The 17,057-nt window shown below is 26.5% G+C and overlaps 1 long non-coding RNA gene across 1 annotated transcript; it reads left to right on the top strand.

Moving 5' to 3' along the window:
• Window positions 1-2,773: 2,773 nt before the first annotated feature.
• On the top strand, window positions 2,774-9,279 carry LOC145837103 (uncharacterized). The gene is made up of 2 exons (XR_014369912.1): window positions 2,774-2,985; window positions 9,167-9,279. It is a non-coding gene; the product is annotated as an uncharacterized LOC145837103 (long non-coding RNA).
• Window positions 9,280-17,057: the final 7,778 nt, after the last annotated feature.

The raw sequence follows: 17,057 nt of genomic DNA, 5'->3' as shown, positions 1-17,057 counted from the left end.
ATTAGGCCAAGGATGTATGGCCTTCCAAAACTACATAAACCAAATATTCCTTTTAGACCTATTCTGTCGATGATCAAGTCTCCACAACACAAATTAGCCAGATTTCTTAATTTTTTATTAGAACCAGTTTTAGCTTATTACTCACAATTCGTTGTAAAAGACTCTTTTGAAGTTATCGAAAAGATCAGACATGCTAAATCAACTAATACAGTTTTAACATCTTTTGACGTAAAGCAATTGTTCACAAATGTACCACTAGAAGAATCAATTAAGATAAGTGCTGACAAATTATATGAAATAAGAAAACCTAATTTAGAGAAGAACAATTTTATAAAGCTGATGAAAATAGCAACGAGTGATGTACAGTTTAATTTCAATAATACAATTTACAGTCAGATAGACGGCGTAGCCATGGGGTCACCTTTGGGTCCTACTCTAGCGAATATTTTTATCGGATATTTAGAATCCAAAATTGCTGACGACTTGTCTTCACAGGTTGTCTACATAAGATACGTTGACGATTGTTTGGTTATATCCAAAACAGAAAGTGAAAATGAAGCTATTTTTCAAAAATTAAACTCTTAACATGAAAAGATTTCTTTTACTAGAGAAGTAGAAGAGAACAACCAGCTGCCATTTCTGGATATATTAATAATAAAAGATAAAACAAGCTTCTTAACGAATGTCTATAGAAAAACAACTTTCACTGGGCAATACTTACACTACCAATCGTTTTGTAGTAAGAAACGAAAAGTAAACCTAATCAAAAAGCTGTACCATAGAGCATACAGAATCTGTTCGAAAGAATTACTTCATTCAGAGGTTGAGAGAATAAAAGAAATTTTAATAAAAAAAGTTACCCACCAGATTTGATTAAGAAGGTGATAAAATCACACCACAATAACATAAATCAACCTAGGCTATTTGGACCGGAGAAGTTCCCAGCAATATTAAAACTACCTTATATTGGAGAAAAATCACGAGTATTTGAGAGCAAACTAAATGACTTAACAAAAACATCTTACAATCAAGTGCTTCCAAGAGTTATATTTCTTTCAAAATCTTTATTAAAAGTGCAGTTGAAGGACGAGATACCAGACCAAGACAAAAGTTGTGTAGTATACAAGTTTAATTGCTCTTGCGAAAAGAGCTATATCGGTCAGACCTCTAGGCACTTAAAAACCAGGATAAAAGAACATCTACCTGCTTGTGTATTGAAATTCATCGAACAAGAACCTGAAATTAAGACAATAGCAACAAAAAACGCAGCAAAAAAATCTTCAGTTGCAGAACATCTAATAAATAATAGAGATTGTGCTAGGAAATATGACATATCCAGATTTAGAATAATCCATCATTGCAATAGTGTGTTTGATCTCGTGAAGTTGGAGGCTATCTCTATATTTTTGGAGAAACCAGAACTGTGTAAACAGAAGGAATTTGATTATAAAGTGTCTTTATTTAGTTAAATTATCTATTTTTTATCCGTTAGTAGTATTTGAGTTTAATTATTTATTACTTTACACTGATTATTTATTGTGCTTATTACTTTGTTAGTTTTAACTTTTTGTGTTTTTGTTTAAAAACTTATTCATAGTTTTAAATTTGTTCTACTGTTAAGTTCTGACGAAAAGTAGTGTAATACGTATAAACTATCACAGAAAAACTTGAGAGAGTGTTTTATTTATTTGTTTTTGCATTAAATATGAATTAGCTGATAATGTTTGAAGTATTAAACAAACTTAAATTAACAAATTAACTGTTAGTGGTTTATGAAAAAGTAAATCATATAGAAGCCAAAAAAAGTATTGTGCCAGAAGAGCAAATATTTTTTAAATCTCAGGCTAGTTCATAGTAACACAGGTCAGTTATTTGTCAATCATGCTAGCATTTTTGCTTTTAGTAAGAACCCTGTTAAATACATTTATTTAACTGCAAATTAAAAAAATATCTTTTTTTAAATATCTCTTAATAACTTTTAAAGTATTCTATATCAGTAGAGAAATGTTTTAGGTTATAAAAGTAACTTATGTATAAATGAGTACATGTACTGTGCACAAAATTTTCTGCTAATGATTTCAGATTACAGTTTGTATTTCTAAGTGTAATCTAGTGTGATCTTAAATATTTAATTACAAAAACAAATAATTAATACTGTAAAGTAGGAGTGTTAAGTTAAGTAGCTGCTAAAGGGTGAGTTTTATTATTTTTGATAAGATAAACATTTTTTGATAACTCAATAATTTATATCAAAGATTCACACAAAATTAAAATTTTTATAACCATTTATATTTTGAGTTTAACTCCTCAGTTCTTAACGAAGCAAAAAAATAAAGTTTCTAATTTAGCTTATAAATCAAAAGGTAATTAATGTAAAAGTTATAATAATGAGCAAAGGATAATTAACAGTACATAAGTAGTTTTAACTACAATAAAACTTAATTTACATTGTTAAAGATAAGTTGTTAGGTATGTTTTATTTGTTTTTAGTTTCATTGTAATTAAAGCTACTTATGTATTGTTAATTATACTTTGCTCATTATTATTACTTTTACATTGATTACCTTTTGACTATGTAAGCTGGATTTGAAACTTTAGATTTATTGCATAGTCAACAACTTAAGAGTTAAGCACGAAATATATATTGTTATAAAAATTTGAGTTATGTGTATTTTTTATCAATTTTGTGTATATAATCATCCCACCCTTCTTCAGTAAGTATTTTTGTGAAATAGATCAGATACTAGTCAAACTCCTAATCATTTCTAGATTTTTTTAGTAAAATACTTATAAATGAAAATTTTCAAGTACTTAATGCAAGTTAAGGTACTTAAAAAGCCTCAATTTGTGTCAAGGCAAACTGACATTAGAAACAAACCACAAACTACACAAGAACTTTTAAAAAGCTACAAAGCAGCCATGACAATGGTTATTGGATTTCTTACAGTTGGTAAATATGTGGACTATACATATACTAAACAAACTGTAAGTTGTAGTTCTAAGACTAAAATTTTTATTACTTAAAAGTTCAACTTAAATTATATAAATTATTAATGATTAGTTAAATGTAGTTGTAATTAAAAAATGTTGCTTGATGTTTATAAATTTTATAAAAAACTTGCATTATGATAGTAGATAAAGATAAAAAAACTAAAAAATATTAATTATTGAGTAAGATATATATTTCTCAAAACTACTAAAGTTTCAATTTGAAACTTTAAAAATGTAATTAATATAAACTTAATGAGTTTGAAAAAGATTAACTAAAATATAGAAAATTTGAGATTATTAATAAAACAGTTTTTTTTCCTTATTATTTTGTAACTTTCTTAGAAACTATTGTTATTTAATCACTATGTTTGAGACCTCTAAAAACTACTTTTAATTTTTAACATGTAAGAGAGTATCTTGTAGCTAAAATACACATTTACAAATTAGATTAAAATTTAAGAATAAGTATAAAACCAAAGAATTTTAGTTAACTTATAAAACCAACAATAATGATATTAACTACAATCCTGTAAATATTTTGCTTAAATGATATTTTAAAGTGCTATACCTATTTAGATTATTATCTTTAAAATATTAGATTTTTGTTTACAAACTTATAAACTTAAATTAAAATCTAAAATTATTTTGAAATCTTATAATAATGAGCACCCCTGTTTTTGGAAAAATAAATAAGCACATAAAAACATATTTGTTAAAAAAAGTTTTAAAATAAGCTGTTTAGTTTTTAAGCTAAAAATTACATCAGATGTTAAAAGTCTCTGCTTGGTAGACCAAGTTCTGGTTGTGGACTTTACAATGCCCTTCCCTAACCTGTCACAGTGGGCCCCAACTGGAAATCGCCAAGATAAAAAAGAATTTCTCATAAAAAATTTAAGGGTAGAGAGCTAAAGTTCTCGTGCTTTTGACACTTTGAACTAAACTAAAAAGATTATCTATATTAAAAGTTATTACAGTTGGTGCGAGGCAATTAGAATTTAATTAGTTCAAAATCTAAAGTTTTTAAAATCGATACTTAACAGTTGATTAAATATTATTAGAAAATACATAAACATATAATTTTTTTTATAGTTAAAAAAAGAGGAATTTTTAAGAATCGTTTAGTAAATACACTAAGTGTTTTTATCAAAGTTTTTTTTGTAAAAAAAGTATTTTTGAATTTTTAAATATATTATCTAGTAAACTTTTTACAATTAAGATACTTTCAGCATGCTTGGAATATATACTTATTTGAGATTTCCACATTTAGTAAATTCAATCAAAACTAACAAAATATGGTTTATGTGTGCTGTTTTATAAAATATAGAATGAATGGTTTGAAGGTAGTCTGCCTTTTTTTATTAGTAATTGGACAGCTCTGAATAGTTTGATTTATATACAATAAAATTGATAAAACAAACATAAAAAAAATCTGTCTCAGCTCTTTTAAAAACCAAAAACAACAGATTCAGAGATTTTTCGTTTCATTAAAACATTTTCAATTCTTATTCAAATAGAATCTTTTTAATAAGTTCAAAATCTTTTTAATGTATATATATATATATATATAAAGGTTTATTTAAAGATGCAAAACTCAAAGGACTCGAGTTTCGTGACTATTCAATTATTGATTATTCGATTTTCGTGACTATATCGAATAGTCACGAAACTCTAGTCCTTTGAGTTTTTCATCTTTAAATAAACCTTTTTAATAATAAAGCCCTCAAGGTGGGCTCAGTGTGAAAAATTTAATTTATTTAGTTAAATAACTTTATAATATATATATATATATATATTAAAGGTTTTATACAAAGTTCTGATCGATAGTGCTCGACAAATCAAATTGGAGCTTAATATTTATTTATTTAATTATATAAAAACTATAATTCAAACAGCTGTTTCACACATTGAATTGTAAAATTTCATGTGATCTTCAGTGAGTTGTAGTTTATTATGATAGTGAACAGAAATTTCGATTTTAGAATTTTTTATAGTAATTATGACGTAGTAATGGTACAGTTTATTGTACGATTAGTTGAATTTGAAATACGCTGTAAATGTTATTCTATGCTTTTTAGGAAAGTTTAAAAAGGTTATTTTGGAAAAATGTTTTAAGCTATTAGAAAATTTTTTTAGGCTGTTGGGAAAAATGTTATAAAATGCTATAAAATACTCGTGTTTGCCGCTTCGATTTTATTTTGTTTTAATATTTAGTTGGTTTTAATTTTGTTAAAAAAGTATTTTTGATAATGGATGCATATGTTTTGTCTTTCGCTTTTCTTGTTTAGTGTTACGTTCTTATCTGATTTTTCGATTTCTATTTTTTCTAAGTTACAAAGTTTGCAGCCGTATTTAGATACAGAAACCAAAAATCATCATTCAACAATATTAACAAAAGACACACAACAGAACTAGCGAATTACATATGGAACTTAAAAGATAACAATACAGACTACAAAATTAAATGGGAAATATTAAACAGAACAAAATTAAAATTCAATACTAAATTCGGCTGCAAACTTTGTAACTTAGAAAAAATAGAAATCGAAAAATTATATATATATATAGAATTAAGTTATTTAACTTAATAAATTAAATTTTTCACACTGAGTTCACCTTTAGGGCTTTATTAATAAAAAGGTTTATTTAAAGATGCAAAACTCAAAGTACTCGAGTTTCGTGACTATTCACTCATCAGCTTCGAAACAAGTTTAAAATAAAGCACAAAACAAAATCACTAATGAAAGTAAAAAAAATTTTGCATAAATAGATTATGACGTAATTTTGAAACTATCAAAAATCATGCAAAACGGCTTGTGCAAAAATTAATCTACCAACAGACAATAAATTAGCAAAAATTCATATAACTTCAGTGAGTAACTATGTATTAGGACAGATAATTGAAAGAGATAAAGATAAAGTTAAGATGCAAATTGAAATTTAGGTTATTTTAAGATGAAATTAAAACTTGTAAATTTTAAAAGCGACTTTTTTATATGTCTACAAGACAATACAAACTCGCTTCTTTTGTTTAAACATCTCTTGTCTTTCAGTGCATATACAACGGCTGATGCTTCTTTGAGACACAGCCTACATATTGGGCTATTGCCGTCGGCTATAGGCTGTGCTCTTTTTATAACTTTTCAGGATATTTCGTAGTCAATGCCGCTGCGCTTTAAGCCACAAACATACTTCGAAAGTTCAGTGTCATTTTCATATATGCCGCCTTTAAAAGATTTTATATGATTGGCATACCTGAATCTAAACTGAGTCGAGCACAAGCCGACATAGAACCTCGTCTCAACGCCAGAGTTAACTGTGGCCTTGTAGACGATGTTCTCTGAAGGGCAATTATCCCCTTTCAAATTATATTTACAGCTACCAGCGCAGCCGCATTGACTTTGAATTTCTGAGTTTTGATTTAAAATTTTTTGGTTTTGTGCCTTAATGATATTCTCTAAATTTGCTGTACACGAATAACTTATTCGCATATTATGTTTGTTGAAAATTTTTGTTAGCGGATTTTGTTTATTGAAGTGTTTTTTGACTAGATTTATAGATTTTCTTCCAATATTAGTTTTTACAGAATTGCTAAAAGGAGGGTTGTACCAGATTACATTTCTTTTTCTTTTGTGTTTTTGATTATTAGGTTGTTGCTCAGGTTTTTCAAATTTAAGTTTGTTGTCTTATCCGCATTTTTTCATTATTTTTTCATAATAATTTATTCAATTGGAAGAAAATTTATAAATCTAGTCAAAAAACACTTCAATAAAAAAATCCGCTAACAAAAATTTTTAACAAACATAATATGCGAATAAGTTATTCGTGTACAGCAAATTTAGAGAATATCATTAAGGCACACAACCAAAAAATTTTAAATTAAAACTCAGAAATTCAAAGTCAATGCGGCTGCGCTGGTAGCTGTAAATATAATTTGAAAGGGGGTAATTGCCGTTCAGAGAACATCGTCTACAAGGCCACAGTTAACTCTGGCGTTGAGACGAGGTTCTATGTCGGCTTGTGCTCGACTCAGTTTAGATTCAGGTATGCCAATCATATAAAATCTTTTAAAGGCGGCATATATGAAAATGACACTGAACTTTCGAAGTATGTTTGTGGCTTAAAGCGCAGCGGCATTGACTACGAAATATCCTGAAAAGTTATAAAAAGAGCACAGCCTATAGCCGACGGCAATAGCCCAATATGTAGGCTGTGTCTCAAAGAAGCATCAGCCGTTGTATATGCACTGAAAGACAAGAGATGTTTAAACAAAAGAAGCGAGTTTGTTTCGTCTTGTAGACATATAAAAAAGTCGCTTTTAAAATTTAACAAGTTTTAATTTCATCTTAAAATAACCTAAATTTCAATTTGCATCTTAACTTTATCTTTATCTCTTTCAATTATCTGTCCTAATACATAGTTACTCACTGAAGTTATATGAATTTTTGCTAATTTATTGTCTGTTGGTAGATTAATTTTGCACAAGCCGTTTTACATGATTTTTGATAGTTTCAAAATTACATCACAATCTATTTATGCAAAAAATTTTTTACTTTCATTAGTGATTTTGTTTTGTGCTTTATTTTAAACTTGTTTTGAAGCTGAAGAGTGAATAGTCACGAAACTCGAGTCCTTTGAGTTTTGCATCTTTAAATAAACCTTTATATATATATATATATATATATATAAAGGTTTATTATATATATAAAATAAGGTTAATGTTTAAACGTAAACACTTTCAACTGAGCCCACTTGAAGGGCTTTTAAATAATTTATTCAAATGGCGATTTTAAAAAATTCTGGAACATATGTTTCACAAAGCTTTAATTTTTCATAAAGCTTTGATCATCAGCCAGTTAAATTCAAAATACAAAGCACTGTACTAAACAAAGATACAAAAGTTATGCAAAAAAACAAAAAACAGTATGACGTAATATTGTACATTACAAATATTCAGTACAAAAATCGATCTACCTTCTAACTAATTAAACAACTAAAATTAACGAAAACAACAGTTAATTGACTATAAAATGCTTCATGACTAAAATGAAGCATTTTATAGTCAATTAACTGTTGTTTTCGTTAATTTTAGTTGTTTTTGTACTGAATATTTGTAATGTACAATATTGCGTCATACTGTTTTTTGTTTTTTTGCATAACTTTTGTATCTTTGTTTAGTACAGTGCTTTGTATTTTGAATTTAACTGGCTGATGATCAAAGCTTTATGAAAAATTAAAGCTTTGTGAAACATATATATATATATATATATATATATACATAGTATTTTTTAGTTTTATTTGCCGTATTTTGTAAAAAATTCTTATAGAATCTATTAAAAACAATTATAAAATAATTCTAGTTTAAAAAGTTCTTAAAAATCCTAAAAAGTATAGTTTATTGAACTCTCAACATTTGATCTCTTATATCTCAAAAATTACTTTAAACTTTTAAAAACGGGAAAATAAACTGGTAGCTTGGTTTTTTATAATAAATAAGACTAGCTTACAAAAAAGTGATTTACCTCCCCCTATGCCCTTAATATAGCAGAAATTGCTGATCTGACCTAAGTTAAATAATAGCTAGAAAATATAGATTAAGTATGGATGTAGTGTGGCCCATTGGCTGGAGCTCAGTCAGAAGCCTTTATATAAAAAAGACGTGCTATTCAAATGTATTAAATGTTTTTTTTTCTGGTACAAAGTAATACCTAAAAATAATTATTTTAATACAACGTTTTGTTTATAGAAATAAAAAAATCTATAATTTTAAAAAATTACGCGGTCCGCTGAGATCTATTTTCTAGTATGTCTGACCCGCAAAAGAATTTTTCAACATTTTATTTCAGGTATTTTTTCTCATAAGTTTATACTAACCTAGGATAGTTTCGCAACTCACGCCAAATCTTTTTGCTTTAATTAATGGCAATCAAGAGTATAAAAAAAATATTTGTTAAAAACTGCACAAAAGTTCAAAACTATTTATTTTAGGTTACAGTATTTTAAATATACATTTGGACTTAAATTTTTGTTAGATTTTTTTTTCACAGTTTGTGTAATTTAGTTTATTAAGTTTTTTTGATACTTTATAAATGACATAAATTACTGCTAGAATCATTACCTTTTTTAAATACAAAGTTTTCTCAACTTAATTCATAATATTATACTCTTTATTTTTTAGATTGAAAGTGTGAAAACTAAAGTTCAAATGTACCCCAACAAACCCGAAGTAAAGTTTTTACATTTTTAGGTATTTCGTTTTAGTTATTGTAATAATAAACTTTTTTACCGATAGACGTTTGTTGTCTTAAAGATTTTAAATTTATTATGGTACACTTCAACAAAAAATCATAAAGTTTTAAAATTTGGAGAGAAGGTAAGGTCAACTTTTTTTTTGAAAATTGTCATACTTTACTTGGTAGATAATTGTTTAGCTATCAGATAGTTTTCACAACTTAAAAAAACACATAGTAGTTTTGAAGATATAAAATTTGGACAGATCAGTAAATTAGTGACAAAAGTTGTTTTTAAATCCTAATGTTCAATATATTGTAAAACTCCGGTAATTCACAGTAGGCTGGCAAGCTGCCATTAACTATTTAAAAAACTTAAAAATTAAGTCAAGAGTTTTAATTATATGTTTAGAGCTTGGTTTCTTCTTTTAAATTCTGTGTTTTGTTCTATTCTGCTTTAATTATATTAAAAGTTACGTAAGTTTAAATATAGATAATTTTTGCTGTTTTAAAACTAACTTGGATAATCCTGAAACTTATATCAAAATTAAGACCTACAGCAACTGCTAAAAATACCTTAAAAAAGTTTTTATACAAATACTGAAATTTTTTTAAAAATCTATTTATGTTTTTCGAGCAATTTAAGGTACTTTTAAGAGTTTAATTTCTCAAAACACCCGTCGTAGAAATTTTCAATTTTTTTCAAATGTTTTAGCAAATATGACAAGAAATCTGTATACAAATTTGAGAATATGCATCTCAAAGGGATTATAACTATTTTTTAGGTTTTAGGTATTTTCGAGAGTAAATAAAGGTAGTCAATTAACCTTTTCTCCTTTTAGTCCTAAATTTTTATTATAAATTAACACTTTAAATATAAAAAATACTTTATAAGCCTTGTGCCATTTTAACACTAAATGTAACTTTAAATTGTACAATAATGAATTTTGTGACAGTTATACCTATGTCAAATACCTCTTGCCCCCCCTATTCACCTCACTGGTTAGTTGTAATCTTCTAAGCTCATTGAACAATTTTGATAATTTTTGTATAAACATGAGTTCTTTAACTTTCAAGTCTTAATAAAAGGTATACATTTTATAGATTTTTTATGTTTTGAAAAAAAAAAACAATGAAAAAATAGTTTCATATTGTAAATTTTAAAAACTTTTACAAAATAATGTGTTTTTTAATGTTGTATAAAGCAAATTTAAAGTTTTTGATTAAGCTTTACTATAAAAACATGTTTAATGAGAAAGAGTTTAACCGCTTGCTATAGTTAAACAACTTACAATTTATGTTAAGTATTAAAAACTGTTTTCTAAATTTTAAATGATTTTCTTAACGAATGGCAGTAGTTTTTGATAAGTTTCTTAACTATTTATATAGGTTTGTAAATTTTGTTTTCTCACATTGCCAATGTGTTAGTTTGGAATTTTACTTTTGTATTTTCTTAAAACGTATATGGATTTAATATATGTTCTATAAAAATTAAATATTATTTTGAATTATTACTTCATTGCTAGGAATGTTGCTAGGAAATTACTTTTTTTATTTTACTTAGACATTTTTGTAAGTAAAACTTTTTTTAAAAACATAAAGACAGTTTCTTCAAAGTTAAGGCTTATCAATACGATACTAACAAATAATTAAAGAAAAGTTCAAAAATTTAATACACTTTGTATTAAATGTTATAAGAAAAAATTTAATTATAAAGAATACAAATTAATGTAATCCGTTGAAAAAAGTTAAAATTTAATAATTCACAGATTCGTTTACAGGATTTTAATAAAAAGTGTGTATAATGACTTTTTTTCTTATCATAACATAAATAGGAAAGCATAGTCCACAGTAATGTCTTTATTTCGAATAGAGAATTTTAAACTAAGATTTAATAATTTCAAACATAAATTAAGTTTTACATTAACCTAGCAGCAATTATATTCAAAAGATTGTTAAGTTTTGTATGATAAGTATTATAGTGTTTGTTATAAATATTAACATAATTAACAAAGATCAGAGTTAACACAGGTCAGGCTAAGTCAATTTTTCAGAGTCACATTTTTTACAGAGCAAACCCTGATAACAATAATAAATTTTTGTAAGAAAAAAAATGGAAAGGTATATATAACTGGGACGGGTCAAAATTGCACGAGAATACTTAATACCACGAGAGGACTAAATTGCACGAAGACAACTTTAAACCAAAGGTCAGAAAAAAGATATATAAAAAAACTGAAAAAAAAAACTAAAAGATAATTAAATAAAAAAAAAAAAAAACTGACTGAGGGTTAGGGGTAAAAAAAAAACTAAATAAAAATAACTCAATCCGTGCAAAATTGTCTGCTCGTGCAAAATTATCTTCGTACAATTTTATACGCTCGTGCAAATATGACAGCTACCCATATATAACAAACCATAAAACGTTCAAGAATTTTATGAAGAATTTATAAATACAAAAAACTATTCAATTAGAAAACTTCTACCTTTAACAAAACATCACAGAAAATCAAAAATACATCATTTTAATATAAAAAACTGTTGAGAAAAAATTTAAAACTCTAATAAACTCAATGTAAATCAGATAAGCATATAATAACGAAATACAAAAAAAAAAAAGAATATTAAAAAGCAGTTAAATTGTTTAATATGGAGATGAAAAAAGTTTATGCAAGAACATAGATGCAAAAAAAAACTGCTGCTATGTAGAATTTAACCTGAAGCACCTTCTTTTTCTGTATTGTATAATGAAAACTATTTACTAATAGTATCTGATTTTGATTGATTTTTTTTTATAAGTCTTTTCAAAAGTTGTTTTATATAGTTATGCAGAAACAAAAATTATTAATATAAACTGTCTAGAAATGCAATTTTTTTTAAAGTAATGATGAAATAATTAAGTCTGTTAATCATTTGAAAAATAAAAAGAACATCAGAATATTCCTTCGTATTTTATTAAACGTACTATTTATTTTATAATTTTTCCAATGTCACTAATCTTTAATTATTATTTGGCTATATCTTTTGTGCCAAAACAATGTAAAATTTCATACGTAATACCAGTACACAAAAAAGTAGCAAATACAACCGTTAAAATTACAGACCAATTTCTTTGCCAATTTGCAGAATCTTTGAACACATAATTTCTGTAAAAACATTTGATCATCTCTTTTGAATTACCTTAAATTTCACCTAAACAATTCGGGTTTTCTAAACAATTAAGTTTTCTCCCTAACCGAACATCCTGTTTTCAATTATTAGATTGCTTACACTCATGGTTGGTGTCTTTTTTAAGCAATAAGTCTACTAAAGTGGTTTATACAGATATCCAAATCTGACTCTCATTTTAAATTATTTAAAACATTATTGCAATACTAAATTCATATCAGTCTAGTTAGTTAGTTCAAAGAGTTTCAAAACGAAAGAACTCAAAAAGTAGTAATGAAGAATACATTTTCAGAATCTTTTTAGGGGAGTTTCTCAAGGAGGGGTTATTGGCCCATTATAATTTCGATAAATGATATAGCTTCAGAAGTTGATGTTAGCTGCAACATTAAGATCTTCGTAGATGACAGAAATTTTCTTAGCAGTCTAAGTCAATTTTACAAAATACCTTAAATAAAGTTTACAATTGGCTAAAGGAAAGTAAATTAAATTTAAACCCTAGTTTAGTAAATGTCAAGTTCTAAGTGTTAAAAAATACTTCAATCCCTACTTTTGACTTTAAGATAAACAATATAAAATTATCTACAACCAGATTGTTTGAAGATCTTGAATTTGAAAACTTAAAAAGAAACCACCATGTTTAATACCTTTAACGAATTGCATTAAGTACATCTTTTAAATAGCTTTAAGTGTACGAGTATAAACATCTATAAAAAATTGTTTTTCTTATACATACGTCCTAAGTTGGATTATGATACACCAATCTGGTCTCCATACTCGAAAAAGATATTAACCATTTACAATCTGTTAAAAAAATACAATATTAATCTTCAACCGCTGTCATATTTCTTATACGTCTTACCTTGATAGACTAACAAAACTCAATATTAAATCTTTAGAATACAGAAGACTTGAATTTAAACTCATTACTTTTTATTAAACTATTTAAAGGTGAAACTACAATTAATATGCTACACAGGATGTAGTATTGTGTGAGAAGGTGGAAATTTTTCGATTAAAACTAAAAAAATTTAATTCAAATAGTATAAATATAAGTTAAACTCAGTAAATTTTCACAAAACAATACATATAAACAAATAAATAAAGATTTGTATAATACTTATCTCATTTAAATTAGCTACCGATTTCTTCATTTTTCTATTTGTAATATTAATTGTTTTATTTCCCTACGCCTTCCCCAAGACAGAATATAATTTAATTTTATTATTTTTGTACAACTAATTTTGTGAGTTTTAAGTTATCGACTTTTATATCAACCGAATTAGTTTAAACTTGTTAAAGAGTTTTTATAATTTTGACTATGTTTGATCTTTTGTTTATGTTTATATGTTGTTGTTAGTAAATGTTTTTGTTTTCATTATTCTCATTGTGTGTCTTTTTTAAGTGGCTCAGGTTTTGATGCCTCAGTCCAACATTGCACAGTAAACAATTTAATAATAATATTTTGATGTAGAAATGAGTGATTCACTAAGCTGCAAAATTTTGCGACAAAATCACTGGAGTAATTGACTTGAGTGTCCCAGTATGTTTTCCCTGAAATTTTCAGATAAAGTTTTGTATTGGTGAGAATCTAGAATTTGATATCAAAATGGAAGTTTGTGTAATTGTTTTTACTAATTTTGGATCTAACAGATCATTGAAAGTGTTAATAATGAAATTTCTTTTAGAAGGATAAAAAAGAAGATTTAAAAAGTCCTTCTACATCAAAGCGTAAATAAATTAATAAGTTTAACTTTGTGTGTTAAAAATTTGCTTTTTATGTTAATCTATAAATTTGAAATTTAATTATGTTTTAAACAAAATAAAATTTTTGTTTTAATTTTATTCTTCATCTATTTGTTATATATGTGTCTTTTAGTTTAAGTGGCCAGGGTTTTGATGCCTGGGTCCATCGTATTCACAAAAAACTTGCAATAATAATAAAGTGGTCAAAAGTCAGTTTTTTTAGGTCAATATGTTAGACTTTGTCATTAAAAATTTACTAAATTCCTAAACTTCTAAAGCCTTTAAATAGTAAAGATTAATAAAAAAGTACTTTATAAAATCATACTAAAACTGTAAAATTTTACTTAAAACATGTTGAACAATAACCCTACTTGAACAAGCAGTTTTTGTATGCTTTTTAGTATTGGTGATATATGACAAGGACACTTTGATAGTAAAGCTGTGATATATACACAAAAGTATATTTTGCAGAATTTTAGAATCCAACAGTTTTATGTTTGAGTAAATTATTAAGTTCTTTATTATTAAGCACTTAGTTTAGTTTTTATGTAACAAGTATATGTCTATGGTTTATATCTTTATAATTTTTCAGAGTTACTTAAATTTTAAAAATAAATAAAACTGTAGTTTAGTATAAATATTTTGATAAAAAATTCCTTGTCTAGTAATTTTTTTCATATTGATGACACTTAGAGATTATTTGCAAAGAGGTAAGTATATCTAGTAGTTATAAAAAAGTGTACCTAGTTCAGTGCAAATAATTTTATAATTAAGTTTATATTATTAGTTCATACATTCCTATAAGTACTTATTGCAGTTATCTTCCGCTTAGGTACACATCGTGAACACTGCAGCTACTCAACAAAAAATTGTAACTAATAATTACTAGTCTAAATAAAAAAGAAACCAGACAAAATGTTTTTGTTTTGGTTCAAAAATGCGTTCTAAATAAAAGTGCGTAATACAAATGCGAACTTATCAAAATATGACTACTCAAAATGCGCATTTAACTGGAAGTGCCTACTCAAATTTGTACTGAAAAGGAAGGTAAAAGTCCGGCGAAATTCACAAAATTTTGCGTGGCAACCTTAAAAACTTAATTACAATAAATTGTCTATTTACAGGGTTGCCACTTTACCTGGAAACCTTGAATTTGACAATTTAGTCAAAAAAACCTTGAATTTTAACAATTTTCACATGTTCAGTAGTAAAATTTCGATTTGACTCAAAAAATCTATCATATAAAAGAAAAAAATTTGTCATCATCAAAAATTTTTTTTATCAAAAAACATATTTAAAATAGATTTACAGTATCTTTTAAATGTTTTTATACTATTTATTACAGTTTCTTTCCTTAAATTTATTTTTTAACCAAAATTAGACCCAAAAATGTGTACTTATACAAACCTGGAAAAAAAATTCAAAAAACGGTTGGCAACCCTGTGTTTAGGTCAACTGGCATAAATTTCAATGATTTTTAATAGCTGATTTCAAAACGTCAATATTTGTTTTATATAAATCTCTGAAAAAGTTACCCCTTCCTTAAATTCAAACATATTTATTTTTTCAATAATTTGTTTTCGAAAACTTCAAGAATGTTTTTTTTATAGCTTTGGTTTTCATTGCATTTTGAAGTAAAATTATGTATAATAATTCTTTTAAAGCAAGTATCAGAGGAATCACATATTCTTTTATTTGGATCTTTTATGTAGATGTCGCAAATATAATAGCTTTTTTCAATAAGGTAATGCATAATCAAATAGATTGTTGTGATTGTCTTAACATACTTACTAGGTACGGTACAGTTGTCGTAAAATTAAGTCTTTTATTAATCTTATTTTGTATTGAGGATAAAAAGCTAGAGTTGCCACAAAAGTGATTGAAATTTTTTACACAAAAAGTTAGTTGCAGTTTTTTGTTAAAAATCTAGCATCAAAATTAACTTTAAATCTATGTAGTACTGTAATAAATCTAACTAATATTTTAAAACAAAAAATATGTTGTGAAACAAACTAAAACAATAAATCGAGGAACAAAGACATAACTTAAACACTCAAATAACGTCAAACGGAAAAGTGAAATTATTAACATTTTACTAACTAAAAAGAGATCTGTGAAAGTTTATAGAGCTTAAGCCTGTTCTTTCGTATGCCGTGGCAGACAAGCTCGAGTTAGCATAAAGTAGGGGTTGGCAACGTTTTTCTATCAACGGGCCGGATCCGGAAAAATTTAGTCTTTTGCGGGCCGGAGCACTTCGAATTAGTGATTTACCGGATCCAGTATCCGGATCCAGCCGAATAATGACTTTTTAGATCCGAATCCGACTGGAAACTAACTTTAATTCGAGATACGGATCAGGTCGGATTCTAATATAAATAAAAGTTTCGGATCCAGCCGGAATCTAATTTTATAGATACAGTTGATCACTTTTTTAGATCCTTCAAATTCAAAAAATTTTCTCAAGTCTGACAACTTAAGATGTAGATTAAGACATGTCAGATGTTTCAATAATGTCTATAAATAGAATTGACAATGGTACGTATGTAAAATATCGTACTTAAAAAAACACTTTGCTTGGGGTAATTTATCAAAAAGATATTCCAACTAAGTTAGAACAACAACAAAGTATTAGGACAAAATGGTGTATTTATTAGTACACATTAACTTATAAAGTAATTTTTAGAATGTTTTTGAAGTCAAATTCTTACAGTTTTGTTTTGTAAAAATATGATACAAAGTTTTACAACAAAATTGTAATATTGACCCTTTGCGGGCCTGTAAATTTGCTTGCGGGCCGGATCCCATTAAAATCAAAAATAAAAAAAACGGTCGGGGGCCGGTCATTTTCACCCTGCGGGCCGTACGTTGCCCACCCCTAGCATAAAGGTTTGAACATACCAATTCGAACACTACACTGCAATCTTTTGG

This window comes from Thalia democratica, chromosome 5 (genome assembly GCF_965202585.1).
Source record: "Thalia democratica chromosome 5, ktThaDemo2.hap1.1, whole genome shotgun sequence".
NCBI classification, from domain to species: domain Eukaryota; kingdom Metazoa; phylum Chordata; class Thaliacea; order Salpida; family Salpidae; genus Thalia; species Thalia democratica.
This window is presented reverse-complemented; position numbering and strand designations above follow the sequence as displayed.